At 41.0% G+C, this 16,309-nt stretch overlaps 1 protein-coding gene across 4 annotated transcripts in view; it reads left to right on the forward strand.

The window, feature by feature from the left end:
* Nucleotides 1-16,309, forward strand: part of ADGRG6 (adhesion G protein-coupled receptor G6) — a 259,254-nt gene that overhangs the window by 47,567 nt on the left and 195,378 nt on the right. The gene's annotated exons all lie outside the window — the stretch shown is intronic.

Genomic DNA, 16,309 nt, shown 5'->3' on the forward strand with positions numbered 1-16,309 from the left:
TCATATACAGGTCCTTCTCAAAAAATTAGCATATAGTGTTAAATTTCATTATTTACCATAATGTAATGATTACAATTAAACTTTCATATATTATAGATTCATTATCCACCAACTGAAATTTGTCACGTCTTTTATTGTTTTAATACTGATGATTTTGGCATACAACTCCTGATAACCCAAAAAACCTGTCTCAATAAATTAGCATATTTCACCCATCCAATCAAATAAAAGTGTTTTTTAATAACAAACAAAAAAACCATCAAATAATAGTGTTCAGTTATGCACTCAATACTTGGTCGGGAATCCTTTGGCAGAAATGACTGCTTCAATGCGGCGTTGCATGGAGGCAATCAGCCTGTGACACTGCTGAGATGTTATGGAGGCCCAGGATGCTTCAATAGCGGCCTTAAGCTCATCCAGAGTGTTGGGTCTTGCGTCTCTCAACTTTCTCTTCACAATATTCCACAGATTCTCTATGGGGTTCAGGTCAGGAGAGTTGGCAGGCCAATTGAGCACAGTAATACCATGGTCAGTAAACCATTTACCAGTGGTTTTGGCACTGTGAGCAGGTGCCAGGTCGTGCTGAAAAATGAAATCTTCATCTCCATAAAGCATTTCAGCCGATGGAAGCATGAAGTGCTCCAAAATCTCCTGATAGCTAGCTGCATTGACCCTGCCCTTGATGAAACACAGTGTACCAACACCAGCAGCTGACATGGCACCCCACACCATCACTGACTGTGGGTACTTGACACTGGACTTCAGGCATTTTGGCATTTCCTTCTCCCCAGTCTTCCTCCAGACTCTGGCACCTTGATTTCCGAATGACATGCAAAATTTGCTTTCATCAGAAAAAAGTACTTGGGACCACTTAGCAACAGTCCAGTGCTGCTTCTCTGTAGCCCATTTCGGCACCTGTAGCCCATTTCCTGCACACGCCTGTGCACGGTGGCTCTGGATGTTTCCACACCAGACTCAGTCCACTGCTTCCTCAGGTTCCCCAAGGTCTGGAATCGGTCCTTCTCCACAATCTTCCTCAGGGTCCGGTCTCCTCTTCTCGTTGTACAGCGTTTTCTGCCACATTGTTTCCTTCCAACAGACTTACCATTGAGGTGCCTTGATACAGCACTCTGGGAACAGCCTATTTGTTGAGAAATTTCTTTCTGGGTCTTACCCTCTTGCTTGAGGGTGTCAATGATGGCCTTCTTGACATCTGTCAGGTCGCTAGTCTTACCCATGATGGGGGTTTTGAGTAATGAACCAGGCAGGGAGTTTATAAAAGCCTCAGGTATCTTTTGCATGTGTTTAGAGTTAATTAGTTGATTCAGAAGATTAGGGTAATAGGTCGTTTAGAGAACCTTTTCTTGATATGCTAATTTATTGAGACAGGTTTTTTGGGTTATCAGGAGTTGTATGCCAAAATCATCAGTATTAAAACAATAAAAGACGTGACAAATTTCAGTTGGTGGATAATGAATCTATAATATATGAAAGTTTAATTGTAATCATTACATTATGGTAAATAATGAAATTTAACACTATATGCTAATTTTTTGAGAAGGACCTGTAACTGTCTGCGTTAGGTGCATAAAAGTGAAAAATTTGAAAATTGATACATTTTCAAAATTTTCATCAAATTTCAATTTTTTTTCTCAAAGTCGTATTGAATAAATGTTATCACTATCATAAAGTGCAATATAAATAAGCCATCTCATAAACACTGGGATACTTTGAAGTGTTTGATCGTTAAAACCTCATAAATTGACAGTGGTCACAATTGTAAAATTTGGCTCGGTCAGGAAGATGAAAACAGGCTCAAGGGTGAATGTGTTAAAACTGCTTTTTGGAGACAATTCTTCATTTCGGGCCTAAAACACTGAAGCATGCCATTTTGAGCTGAGGATGTTAATAGAAATTTGGGGTATTATATGTTTAATGCACGGTAACAGGATCCATTTGTACTAGTTAGATAGGTTGACAAAAATGGGGAAAGATTCAGGCACAATCATCCAGGGATAAAATGGATTCTTCTAGTGATAACATTAAAAGGCGATGCCTCGTACGTAAGGGTAATTAGGTACAAGGCCTCGCCTTTTAATGTTTTATTAAATAAAGAATCAATTTTTTCCCTGGATGGTTGTGCCGGAATCTTTTCCCATTTTTAGTTTACCTTCCTGTGATCACCAGTGGAAACGACACCCTCAGAAGGAACTCCGGCCACATTTCCAGCTACACATTTTCAGCGTGGTAAGGTCCTTCATCCCTCTCCCTCCCCTGCATCTCTCCATAGTTTGATAGGTTGTTCCTCTTCAAATATAATTTATCCCTTCCTGCATTTGTTTTAGAAAGACAAACCATGCTAAACTCACCTGGTTCCACCATAGAGTTTCTGCCACTGTTCCCGGTATATGGCATTGGCTACAGTGCAGTTGTCACCTTGATGCCAATAAGTGAGCTCAGTGGCTCTGAACAGAGCATTGTAGAGTAGACAGAATGCAGCGAGGGACATATATTTGAAAAGGAGCAACCCCTTTGATACCGTGCCGCACAAGAGGTTGGTACACAAAATGAGAATGCTTGGTCTGGGGGAAAATGTGTGTAAATGGGTTAGTAACTGGCTTAGTGATAGAAAGCAGAGGGTGGTTATAAATGGTATAGTCTCTAACTGGGTCGCTGTGACCAGTGGGGTACCGCAGGGGTCAGTATTGGGACCTGTTCTCTTCAACATATTCATTAATGATCTGGTAGAAGGTTTACACAGTAAAAAATCGATATTTGCAGATGATACAAAACTATGTAAAGCAGTTAATACAAGAGAAGATAATATTCTGCTACAGATGGATCTGGATAAGTTGGAAACTTGGGCTGAAAGGTGGCAGATGAGGTTTAACAATGATAAATGTAAGGTTATACACATGGGAAGAAGGAATCAATATCACCATTACACACTGAATGGGAAACCACTGGGTAAATCTGACAGGGAGAAGGACTTGGGGATCCTAGTTAATGATAAACTTACCTGGAGCAGCCAGTGCCAGGCAGCAGCTGCCAAGGCAAACAGGATCATGGGGTGCATTAAAAGAGGTCTGGATACACATGATGAGAGCATTATACTGCCTCTGTACAAATCCCTAGTTAGACCGCACATGGAGTACTGTGTCCAGTTTTGGGCACCGGTGCTCAGGAAGGATATAATGGAACTAGAGAGAGTACAAAGGAGGGCAACATAATTAATAAAGGGGATGGGAGAACTACAATACCCAGATAGATTAGCGAAATTAGGATTATTTAGTCTAGAAAAAAGACGACTGAGGGGCGATCTAATAACCATGTATAAGTATATAAGGGGACAATACAAATATCTCGCTGAGGATGTTTATACCAAGGAAGGGGAGGGGCACAAGGGGGCATTCTTTGCGTCTGGAGGAGAGAAGGTTTTTCCACCAACATAGAAGAGGATTCTTTACTGTTAGGGCAGTGAGAATCTGGAATTGCTTGCCTGAGGAGGTGGTGATGGCGAACTCAGTCGAGGGGTTCAAGAGAGGCCTGGATGTCTTCCTGGAGCAGAACAATATTGTATCATACAATTAGGTTCTGTAGAAGGACGTAGATCTGGGGATTTATTATGATGGAATATAGGCTGAACTGGATGGACAAATGTCTTTTTTCGGCCTTACTAACTATGTTACTATGTTTAACCCCTTCATGACCTTGGGATTTTTCATTTTTCCGTGTTCGTTTTTCACTCCCCTCCTTCCCAGAGCCATAACTTTTTTATTTTTCCGTCAATTTGGCCATGTGAGGGCTTATTTTTTGCGGGATGAGTTGTACTTTTGAACGACGTCATTGGTTTTAGCATGTCGTGTACTAGAAAACGGGAAAAAAATTCCAAGTGCGGTGAAATTGCAAAAAAAGTGCAATCCCACACTTGTTTTTTGTTTGGCTTTTTTGCTAGGTTCACTAAATGCTAAAACTGACCTGACATTATGATTCTCCAGGTCAGTACGAGTTCATAGACACCTAACAAGACTAGGTTATTTTTTACCTAAGTGGTAAAAAAAAATTCCAAACTTTGCTAAAAAAAAAAAAAATAGCGCCATTTTCCGATACTCGTAGCATCTCCATTTTTCATGATCTAGGGTCGGTTGAGGACATATTTTTTGCGTGCCGAGATGACGTTTTTAATGATAGCTTTTGATCGCCCGTTATTGCATTTTAATGCAATGTCGCGGCGACCAAAAAAACATAATTCTGGCGTTTCACATTTTTTTCTCGCTACGCTGTTTAGTGATCAGGTTAATGCTTTTTTTTAATTGATAGATCGGGCGATTCTGAGCGCGGCGATACCAAATATGTGTAGTTTTGATTTTTTTTTTATTCATTTATTTTGATTGGGGCGAAAGGGGGGTGATTTAAACTTTTATATTTTTTTAAAGGGGTTAAATACTTTTGGGCCTACCACGAGGAGATGGAGACCAAACAACTTTAAAACAAACCTATTTAAGAAATAATAGTATATGAAAAAAATATGTTTTCTATGCCCATTCTTTTTTGAAATGATAAAATTTCCATTGCAAGACACATATTTTATATACAATAATCAGCTATGAGTAACATACATAATCGTGAGCTAGAAATATATCCCAAGTGGCATATAGAGTTAAAGGAACAGTTTCCCACAGGGATAGAACATGAAAAAGACTCATTCCCACAGGACAGGAAATCTGTGATAATATGTTACTGTTTCCGACTTATTCAGTATTTGCAAAAAAAGTTTTGGGATACACTGAACTCTTCATACAGTTCATGAGTACTTCTTAGCCTATTTATCTGGAAGGAACAAGAGAGGAAAAAAGTGAGACCTTGCCAAGTAATCGCTTAAATCTGTTGCTTTATATACTTGTGATTTATGGAGCAAGCTGGAGAAAGCTGATTTCAATACAGGGAAATGATTGTGGAGATTAGTGTCTGATGAACGAGGACAAAGTGTCATGAATGAGTTCATTAGATCACTAGGATAAGAGAACGCTGTCGGTGACAAACAGAAAAAATATGCGGTGGCACAAACATTTCTTTATTTGAAATGCCGATTACGTCTTTAGGAAGTAGATGTGCAACAGTTTAATCAACCTAAGGAAATTTAGTCATAAGGAACTAACAGGTCTGACTTCCACCACCAGTAATCATACAAGAATCTAACAAGGTTCTTCACGTTTAAATCTACGTTTTTTACATTGGAATTAGTTCCAAAGCTGACTTTCACTGTTTCTGTTTTTCTGCCATGGCATTAGCTCCAAATTAGTGCTATGATATAATATTGATAGGATTTACTAGATTGGCCAGGTTAGAACTTAACCAATTGGGACAATCCCAAATTGCACAGCAAATTGGAAAAATGAAAGCCCATTGGCTTATAATTAGCCCCAAAGTTGTTTTCTGCTTGTCTTTGGCATTCATTATTGCGTCATGGCCCAGATCCTTTAAATACTTTGGTGGATCAGTCCATCCGGAGAGTATCTGTAGTCGGTAGATTGGGTTGGACTATTTACCAAACAATCAAGGATAGACAATATTTTTCAGAGACGCATTGGAAAACCATAATAAATCATTATGATATAAGTGATACATGTTTACAGCTCATAAGTCTGATATGAAGACATTGGCTGCATTCAATGTAATCTGTAAAATGATAATAGTTACAATCAAATTAATCTGCATAAACTGCTTCAGGTTAAAAAAATCAGATTAGTTTAGATTTTTTATGGACAGGGCAAAAATTTTCACTGTAACCAGGCTGCGAATCACCTGTTGAATGAAGTAAACGCTCGTTCGTGGGGTGAAATTATCTTTTGTGTACCACATAAGATCATCATTTTTGGCAGTGCATGGTCCTGTGTAAACAAGACTCATGGTGCTGAGAACAATAGCAGCTTAGGTGCACTAATCTATTAGAGATTATCCAGACTACTTCATTTAGCGTTGTCTGCCTGTGTAAACAGGCTATTAAAGAATCTCCATTGGGCAAATATTTACTAATCGGGTGGTGCTTGTCAGTCAGTCAAAATGGACCTAAAGGCAGAACAGCCACTACATCAAGTCATCATTTTGATGACCATTGGCTAACCAGTTTATAAAGAACACATTTTTATTTTAAATGGCATAATTTTCATCACTTTGCACCATATTCATATTCAGTGATTCTTTCCCATACTGCACTTCTTAATATAAAAACTGCCCATAAGTCCTAACATGCATGAATTCATACATACAAGAGCACTAATTAAAGAGAAGCAGGACTACGTAATGTGGTAGAGCGGTTCACTCGGCTGGACACAGACATAGAAACAGAACACTATCTCTTTAAGAACGTGCTTGGTTTATTAAAGGCAGCATAAACCAAGCTGGGGAAAATAAACACGGCCCTCTGGGCAAAACAGCAAAACAAAAGAAACAAAACAAAAACAAAGTCCTTCTCCTAGCGGGGATCAGCCCGCTCATGGTTAGCAATGTCCACGATTCATGTCCTTAACATACAACATGGGCACACACACTTTCCTGGATTGCTTCCTCTTCAGTCACACTGAACAATGCTGCCTTTGGAAGCCATGTACTTAGGCACACATGACTGTAAAATCACACAAGTCCAATCAGCACACGGTGGTGCGAGCTCTGCAGGTGGAGATAAGGTGGACATTCTACCACCTTTCTGTCCCACCGCTCTATCAATGTCCACATAAAAGCCAGCCCATTATGAAACTTAGTTTAACCCTCACAATACTTAATGTGCTGGAAGAAAACCTTTGGATTTATATAACTGATGCCATTAGACATAGTGAAACATATCTCCCCTCCAGCACTTTACCAGTGACTTTGTCACAGTAAATACATGTGATTAAAAACACTACACAGAGGTAAAAGCCAATCAATAGAAGAAAAAGAGAAACTAGGCTGCATGGTCAGGGTAAGCAATAACAAAGAAAAAGACTGCAGACGGCCAAAATATTATAGAATATGTAAGTCCAAGTGGATAAATATACGTAAAAAAAGAATGGTACTGTAGATCATAAATGCCAAATGCTCAAAGTCAATCCCAGTGCAGCAATAGTATATAAAATACAAAAGAAATACTCCCTGAAAGACTTGAGTGACTACCTGTTTTTCAGGTTGAATCTTTATATATATAATCGTCTAAGGGGCACTTCTGTTTGTTTATCTGTCTGTCTGTCTGTTTGTCTGTCTGTCACGAAAATCCCACAGTCCGGCCGCGAATTTGCCTTCCTACCCTCTGTCAGTGCCCCCTCCAGTCAGCGCTCACACAGGGTTAATGGCTGCGTTACACCGCGTTATGCCGTGGTGTAACGCAGTTCTTTAACGCTGCTATTAACCCTGTGTGACCAACTTTTTACTATTGATGCTGCCTATGCAGCATCAATAGTAAAAAGATCTAGTGTTAAAAAAAATTAAAAAAATAAAAAATCATTATATACTCACCATCTGGTGCCTTTCCCCCTCCTCGCGACGCTCCGGGCCATGCATTGCGGTCTCGCGAGATGATGACGCTGTGGTCTATGTGCTATATACTACATCGCTGTGCTATATACTACGTGGGCTGTGTTATATACTGCGTGAGCTGTGTTATATACTGCGTGAGCTGTGTTATATACTGCGTCTCTGTGCTATATACTACATGGGCTGTGCAATATATTACGTGGCTGGGCAATATACTACGTGGCCTTGTTATATACAGCGTGAGCTTTGCTATATACTACGTGAGCTGTGCAATATACTACATAGCTGTGGAATATATTACGTGGCTGGGCAATATACTACGTGGCTGTGTTATATACTGTTTGAGCTGTGCTATGTACTACATGGCTGTGTTATATACTACGTGGGCTGTGCAATATACTATGTAGCTGTGCAATATACTTGGCTGGGCAATATACTACGTGGCTGTGCTATATACTACGTGGCTGTGTTATATACTGCATCTCTATGTAATATACTATGTGAACTGTGCTATATACTACGTAGCTGTGCAATATATTACGTGGCTGGGCAATATGCTACGTGGCTGTGTTATATACTGCGTGATCTGTGCTATATACTACATGGGCTGTGCTATATACTACATGGCTGTGTTATATACTATGTGGCTGTGTTATATACTATGTGGGCTGTGTAATATACTGCGTGAGCTGTGCTGTATACTACGTGGCTGTGTTATATACTAAGTGGACTGTGCTATATACTACGTAGCTGTGCAATATACATGGCTAGGCAATATATTACGTGGCTGTGCTATATACTACGTGGCTGTGTTATGTACTACGTGGCCTGTGTTATACACTATGTGGGCTGTGTTATATGCTATGTGGGCTGTGCAATATACTACGTGGGCTGTGTTGTACACTGCGTGGGCTGTGTTATATACTGCGTTGGCTGTGTTGTACACTGCGTGGGCTGTGCTATATACTACGTTGGTGTGTTATATACTACATGGGCTGTGCTATATACTACGTAGCTGTGAAATATACATGGCTGGGCAATATACTACGTGGCTGTGCTATATAATACGTGGCTGTGTTATATACTACATGGGCTGTGTTATATACTACGTGGCTGTGTTATACACTGCGTGGGTGGGGCTATATACTATGCGGGCTGTTATACACTGCGTGGGCTGTGTTATACTACATGGACTGTGCTATATACTATGTGGGCTGTGTTATACACTGCGTGGGCTGTGCTATTTACTACATGGGCTGTGTTATACACTGCATTGGCTGTGCTATATACTGCATGGGCTGTGCTATATACTACGTGGGCTGTGCTATATACTATTTGGGCTGTGCTATATACTACGTGGCTGTGTTATATACTACGTGGGCTGTGCTATATACTACGTGGCTGTGTCATACTACTTGGGCTGTGTTATATACTGCGTTGGCTGTGTTATATGCTGCATGGGTGGGACTATATACTACATGGGCTGTTAAACACTGCGTGGGCTGTGTTATATACTACATGGACTGCTATATACTATGTGGGCTGTGTTATACTCTGCGTGGGCTGTGCTATATACTGCGTGGGCTGTGCTATATACTACGTGGGCTGTGCTATATACTACGTGGCTGTTTTATATACTACGTGGGCTGTGCTATATACTACGTAGGTGTGCAATATACATGGCTGGGCAATATGCTACGTGGCTGTGCTATATGCTACGTGGCTGTGCTATACGCTACGTGGGCTGTGTTATATACCACGTGCCCTGCGCTATATACTATGTGGCCTGTGCTGTATGTTACGTGGCTGTGCTATATGCTACGTGGGCTGTGATATATGCTATGTGGGCTGTGTAATATGCTACTTGGCTGTGGTATATTTCTCTGCTGTATCTGTTCATCATGAATCGTGGTATGTGTTAAAAAGGGGGGCCCACTGAGACTCTTTTGCCCGGGGCCCTCAAAAACCTGGAGCCAGCCCTGGCTTCACAGATTGGTCACGCCTGGCCGTGAACAATCAGCGACAGGCGCAGTCTGGCCACGAATTGGCACGGAATTTTAGTCACGCTTCCCTAATTGGTCGCGCCCGGCCGGCCGAATCCTGTGTATAAAGTGCATTATTCTCTAAACTTCATAAATAAACTACATACATATTCTAGAATACCCGATGCTTTAGAATCGGGCCACCATCTAGTTATTTTATATTTGATATGCTATTGCTGTGCTAGGTCTGACTTTGAGCGTTTGGCATTTATTATGTACCATTCTTCCTTTGCTTACTGTATATTTAATCATTTGGGCTTACATATTTCTCTATGCTGATTGCTTTACTTTAGAATATTTTGGCTTCCTGCAGTTTGTTCCTATTTTTGATTCCTTCCGATATCCTTGTCTTCTAGTTTCAGTCTTCCCTTTCTTGACTGGCTTTTACCTCTTTCTGTACTGTTTTCAATCGTGTGATGATTTTTTTTATCTATCTATTAAAGCTTTTGAATTATTAGTGTATTTTTGTAGTTTTCCATACTGTACTTCAACAAGTGTCACCCCTCACTGTATATTAGTCATGATAAATGTAGATTTAGTATTAAAGTACAGGAGACAATCACATGTATTTTGAACAGTATGCATAGGAAGACCGCTATGACTCAGCCTCCTTGGCTTTATGGTGTTACCTCAAAGATACACATTGCTGGTCGGAAATGGACCAATTCTCAGATCTGCTCTAATTCCACCTCTAAATTCCTTAATACTGTGCAGAAAAGTATTATCTTATATGTAATGACAGATGTTGACTGTCCTTCCATGGTAGGGTCAGTTGGCAGGTATAGTTGGAAGATTTAAGCTGCTTTTACACTGCAAGGTTATCAGGAATGAGCAATCTTTATTAAGTTTAATTCATGATAAACTTTCATTGTAAACAGGCAGTTGATTACCTGACGAACGAGAAAAATAATGTGTACACAGGACTTGCACTGCGAGAGCTAAGGCAGTCTATTCGCATTGCGTGAACTATTAGGGTATGTGCACACGCTGCGGATTTTGCTGCGGATCCACAGCGTTTCCGCATCTGCGGACCACAGCGGTTTCCCATGAGTTTACACGAAAACGAAATCCGCAGTGCACATGCTTCTTTGTGCGGATTCCGCTGCGGTTTTACACCTGCTCCAATAGAAAACTGCAGGTTGTTAGGTCTCGAGTTCCCACTTCTGCACAGGGGGAATCTCGGGCCGTCTCCGCTGCGGTCTCCCATTCCTATCAAGCCACAGTGGAGTCTGCTCAGCAGGGACGTCGGTCCCAGCGTCTTGCTCGGTCTCGCTCTGTACAGAGAGTTACTGCTGCTTCTTCAACTCCTGCCATTAAAGTCAGTGCTGGTCAGCAGCGAGCGGACTTCTCTGGGACTAAGTCCTTATTTGCGCACACTGAGCATGCCCAGGGCAAGATCTCCCGTTGGAGATCGAGGGTCATGTGCTCAGGCTCTGCAGCGCATTCCATTGGTCCTCTTGGCAGGTCTTGGAAGGGCAAAGTTTCTGTGGCCACTTCCTGTCCTGCAACTATATAAACTGCGCATGACCGCACGGCCATGCGCTAGTGTACAATTATTATGTGTGTGTGTAGATGGATGTATGTCGATGGATGAAAGCTCCTAAGTATCCCTCCCTAGAGTTGTTGATTGCTCGCGGATGATGGTAGCTCTCTAGCGCCCGACTATCCATCTGTATGTTACACACATCACAGCGTCCTATAGCTGTGCCTGCCAGTACGGCGCCGTGCGCTTGCCTTGCGCTTTCCATACCCAAGCCTGGGTGGTTAGTGGCGTCCGTCAGTGCGGCATCGCACGCACTCTTGTGCTCATTTAGTACTAATAAGGTTCATTACACACCCAGTTGCGGTGTTGTGCCAGCAAGGGTCTAATCGGACTTCAATCCCTTTCGGGGTTAAGTTCGCTGACTACTTGCTCGCGCTCTATGTGCGGTACCGCGGTCCTGTGACTTAACAGGATCGCTTTCTTCATGTTGGGTGAGGTTTAACCCACGTGTTTATACTTTTAGTACCACCATATAGTCTGTCATTCACTAGCAGCGGGTTTCGCCTGCACGGTGGACCCCGGACTGCGAACGCATCTATATCATCTTACTTGGTGCGTTCCGCCAGTCCTAACACAGGTGTAAAGCCGCAGCGGAATCCGCAGTAGAAACCGCGATAAATCCGCAGGAAAAACCACTGCGGTTTTTCCAAATCCGCTGCGGAAAAATCCGCAGTCCTCCAGAATACGTGTGCATACCCTTAGAGATCTGTCAGCACGCATCCTTTACCGGGGTCTGCCTGTGTAAGCAAGCATTTAACCGACTGCCGAGCAGTAAAGGTTCACTGAATGCCGGCGGTGAGTCCATGTAATTTTACAAATGAGAAAAAATTCCACAATGACTACTATGAGACTCAAGGCTGGCAATAAGGGTGTCTAACGTGTGTGTGCAGAGGTAACATCTGCTGTCTGGCACCACAGATGGCAGGATTTTTTTTATGACAGCATTATATAGACATTAAATACCGATTTAATCTTGACTTCTTTATTACATCAGGTTTTTTTTTTAATTTCACCATTGAATAGGTATCAGCAGTATATATTCCCTGCATGTAGTAAAATACCTGATGCCATCTTCTCCAGTGCCTGAAGTGTTTGCTGTGAGAACCACAGGTCACTTCTCAATGTAAGAGTATGAGACTCAGAACAAGGCTCTCACACGCTTAAGCCGGTTTCACACGTCAGTAGCTCCGGTACGTGAGGTGACAGTTTCCTCATGTACCGGAGACACTGACTCACGTAGACACATTAAAATCAATGTGTCTCTGCACATGTCAGTGTTCGTGGGAGCGCGCGTATTACACGGACCCATTAAAGTCAATGGGTCCCGTGTAAAACGGATGCTGTCCGTGTGCAGTCCGTGTGCTGTGCAGGAGACAGCGCTACAGTAAGCGCTGTCCCCCCAGCGTGGTGCTGAAGCCGCCATTCATTTCTTCTCTCCAGCAGCGTTCGCTGGAGAGAAGAAATTAAAAATCTTTTTTTTTTTTTGGTGTTTAAAAAAACGATCCCTGTCCCCAACCCCCCTCCCACCTCCTTCTGTACCGAAATTATCTGGACGTGTGAGACTGGCCTTAGATTAAGAGACTAGCATCAGACTAGCTGGATCTTCTAACTATATTTTCCCTGAAACGCTGGAGCATTATAGAGAAATGTACACCTGACTGTGGTTCTGGCATCACGATTCAGAGAACAGGTTCCATTTAAGTTTCCGATTGTTTCACTAGTTTGACTAGAAGATGTCTTAGGAGCTGTAAGACCTTGAATCGCTCTGTTCATCCAGATGGCTAACATTTATAGATGTAGTCATCCTGCCTATACTGCAGCGTACTTGGTAACAGGTTTTTTCTTATCTAAAAATATGCAACTTTTTTGGAGCTTTCAAAGCAAATTTAAGAATAAAATGATATTGATCCCTTTCAATTGATTTGTTAAATGATAAAAGCTGTATCTGCTATACGTTTTTATATATTTTGATCGTTATGCAATTCTTCCGTCCATAGATGACTTGCGTAACAATGGCTTTCCTGTAACAACTAATGCTTTCATATTGCAACATTTTTTTTACCCGAATAAATCCTTTCAGTATGTAACTCGATGCATGTTTCCAGTCATCTGTCAGTCTTCTAATCCATAACATATCTGTGTAGCTCTCCCAGGTTATTATTACTCCTGTACTTTAGACTAAAATCACTTTAATCATTTAGCCTACAATAAGAATAGAACTTATAAACAGTTCTAGAAGTTATTTTTCATTCCATTCTTGGCCAGAATAAAAATTGGTATGGGAAATGGCACAATATATGATTAGCGTGTATAGAGCCTAAGAGAAAAATAAAGATAGTTAAAGGGAATCTGTCAACAGATTTTTTCTATACCATCTGTGAGATGCATAATGTAGGGACAGAGACGCTGATCTCATTCCTGTATTATTTGCCGGGGTCTTGTTTTATTTTGTGTATATTTCTTCTATTTGCCTCAGATCTACCAGTTCTTTTAATACTTCACTCTGTATCAACCCGAGCACACAAGTGATTGGCAGCTTTCTGTGTACACTGTGCATAGGCAGAAAGCTGCCAATCAGTTCTGGGGGCAGAGTTATCCAAAGCTCATAAATATTAAGGACTACATGACGACAGGTTTAATATTCCTCTAGTGACAATCCACTGCAGATAAAACTGTGATTACATCAAACCTATAATTAAGACTATATCAAAACTAAAACCCAGTAAGTGACACATTGCTGGAATCAGGGGCACGTTGCTGTTGTCAGATTAGGTAGTGAATTTCTGATTCCCTTTAAATAAATCAATTAGATATATAGTAATTGTGAACTTTTAAAGCGTTTTTTCCTATTATTAATTTCTAGATATCAAGAGTTCTCCTGTTCAGAATCTTCGTCTCTTGGCCAGAATGATGAGTGATTATAAAGAGCAGCATCTTTTTGATTTAAATTGGGCACTGTGTAATTTTTAAAGCTTTAAAGGGTTATTTCCCCAACTCCTCCTCTGAAAAAAAAGGAAGTCCCCGACCAACTAGATAGGGGATAGCTATATAGGGGTTTGATCACTTGGGCTTCTATCGAGCTCAAAAATAGGGCTCTGGACCCCATAAGATGGGTTTTGCAGCCAAGTCTTGAATGGAGTGCTCATGCTCAGCCTCTTCCATTCCTCAGGTATTTACAACACTCCCATTTAAAATAAAAGGAGTTGAGGCTGAGCATGCACTCAAGATGTGGCTTGGCATCCCTGTTCTTGGAATTTTGTATGTTGACACTGCCCTAACATTGCATGTTTGCTACCAGATGATCACTCTGCCAGCAGGGGAGCACCATATATATATATATATATATATATATATATATACTTTCTTAGGCATCTGTCAATACATATGATTGCTTTTGTTATATATATATATATATATATATATATATATTAAAGTGGACAACCCCTTTAAGAGATTGCATGATAAGTTCAAAAGCGGGTTTATGTTGTCAGTATGGGCTATTTTCTGTTTGTACACTATTGTGTCTGTTGGTAGGCTCATCGTGTGCAACATGGGTTCCCTATTTATTATTTATGCAGTCATTTTGACGTTCCTGTTTCATTGGGTGCTATTCTAAGTACAGTATCTTCATGAAAATCTTAATCAGAAGCTATTATTGTTACCAATATACTTCAGGCAAATTGTTTTCAAGTTGCCTATGAGGAAAAAATAGTCATCAATTAGCCTGAGACTGAATATTATGCAATTGTGAAAGCCAATCTCAGAAGCCAAAGGCCACATATCTGCTGATGTCAGCAACTTTAACATGGAAACTAATGCAGATAAGCTAGCTAATAGGAAAAAATGGAAACAATAGTTATATTCCTGTAATAGGATACGGAGATGGAAAAACAATATTTTTATATGTAAACCTGGTATAGGCAAACCGGACACTGTATCCAATGTACAGCCAGGTTTTTGTGAAGAATGCAAAATAAAATCATTTCAGCATTAAATAAATGTATTTCATTTTATTATAATATACTGTAGATTATCACAAATATGTAGCACATAAATATGCATTCTAGTGATCGCAATGATGGTTCAGTGACAAAAATCACTATAATCTCAGGAGTTTTAACAGCTGGAATTACATTTTTGCCCAATTTCGGCCACTTGACATGAGCTGGTGGGAGAGAATTTACATCTCATTTGTATTTGCTGGCAACTACAGTGAATTTGCGTTTTCAATGTTATAAATGTACAGTTCAGGGGATTAAGTCCCAGCTACAACCACCATTTAAAGTGTAGAGCAGGAAGGTGCTAAGTGTAGACAAGCACTTACCATTATTTACACGTCACCAGTATATTCTGCACTTTTGTACAAAGACTCATTCAGGATACTTTTACACAAGCCAGTGGTCGGCCGAATGACGGTTCATAGGAACATTGTTTTCGGATCATTGCCCTCTCGAGACATTGGTCAGCTGAATGACCATTTTTTGGAACATTGTTTCCAGATTATTGCCCTCATGAGACATTGGTCGGCCGAATGACCGTTCCTAGGAAAATTGTTTCCAGATCATTGCCCTCTCGAGACATTGGTTGTCTAAATTACCATTTATAGGAACATTGTTTTCGGATAATTGCCCTCACAAGCCATTGGTTGGCCGAAAGAAGGTTCATAGAAACATTGTTTCCAGATCATTGCCCTCACGAGACATTGGTCGGCCAAATGACCGTTCCTAGGAACATTGTTTCTGGATCATTGCCCTCACAAGACATTGGTCGGCTGAACAACCATTCATAGGAATATTGTTTCCGGATCATTGCCCTTTCAAGACATTGGTCGGCCGAGTGACCGTTCATTGGAACATTGTTTCCGGATCATTGCCCTCATGAGAGATTGGTTGGCCAAATGACCATTCATAGGAACATTTGTTTCTGGACCATTGCCCTCACTAGACATTGGTTAGCCAAATGACTATTCATAGAAACATTTTGTTTCCGAATCATTGCCCTCACGAGACATTGGTTGGCGGAATGACCGTTCCTAGGAGCATTGTTTCCAGATTATTACCTTCTCGAGACATTGGTCGGCCGAATGACCGTTCATAGGAACGTTGTTTCCGGATAATTGCCCTCTCGAGACATTGGTCGGCTGAATGACCATTCATAGGAACATTGTTTCCAGATCATTGCCCTCTCGAGACATTGGTCGGCCAAATGACCATTC

Source organism: Ranitomeya imitator, chromosome 5 (genome assembly GCF_032444005.1).
Source record: "Ranitomeya imitator isolate aRanImi1 chromosome 5, aRanImi1.pri, whole genome shotgun sequence".
Lineage (NCBI taxonomy): Eukaryota > Metazoa > Chordata > Amphibia > Anura > Dendrobatidae > Ranitomeya > Ranitomeya imitator.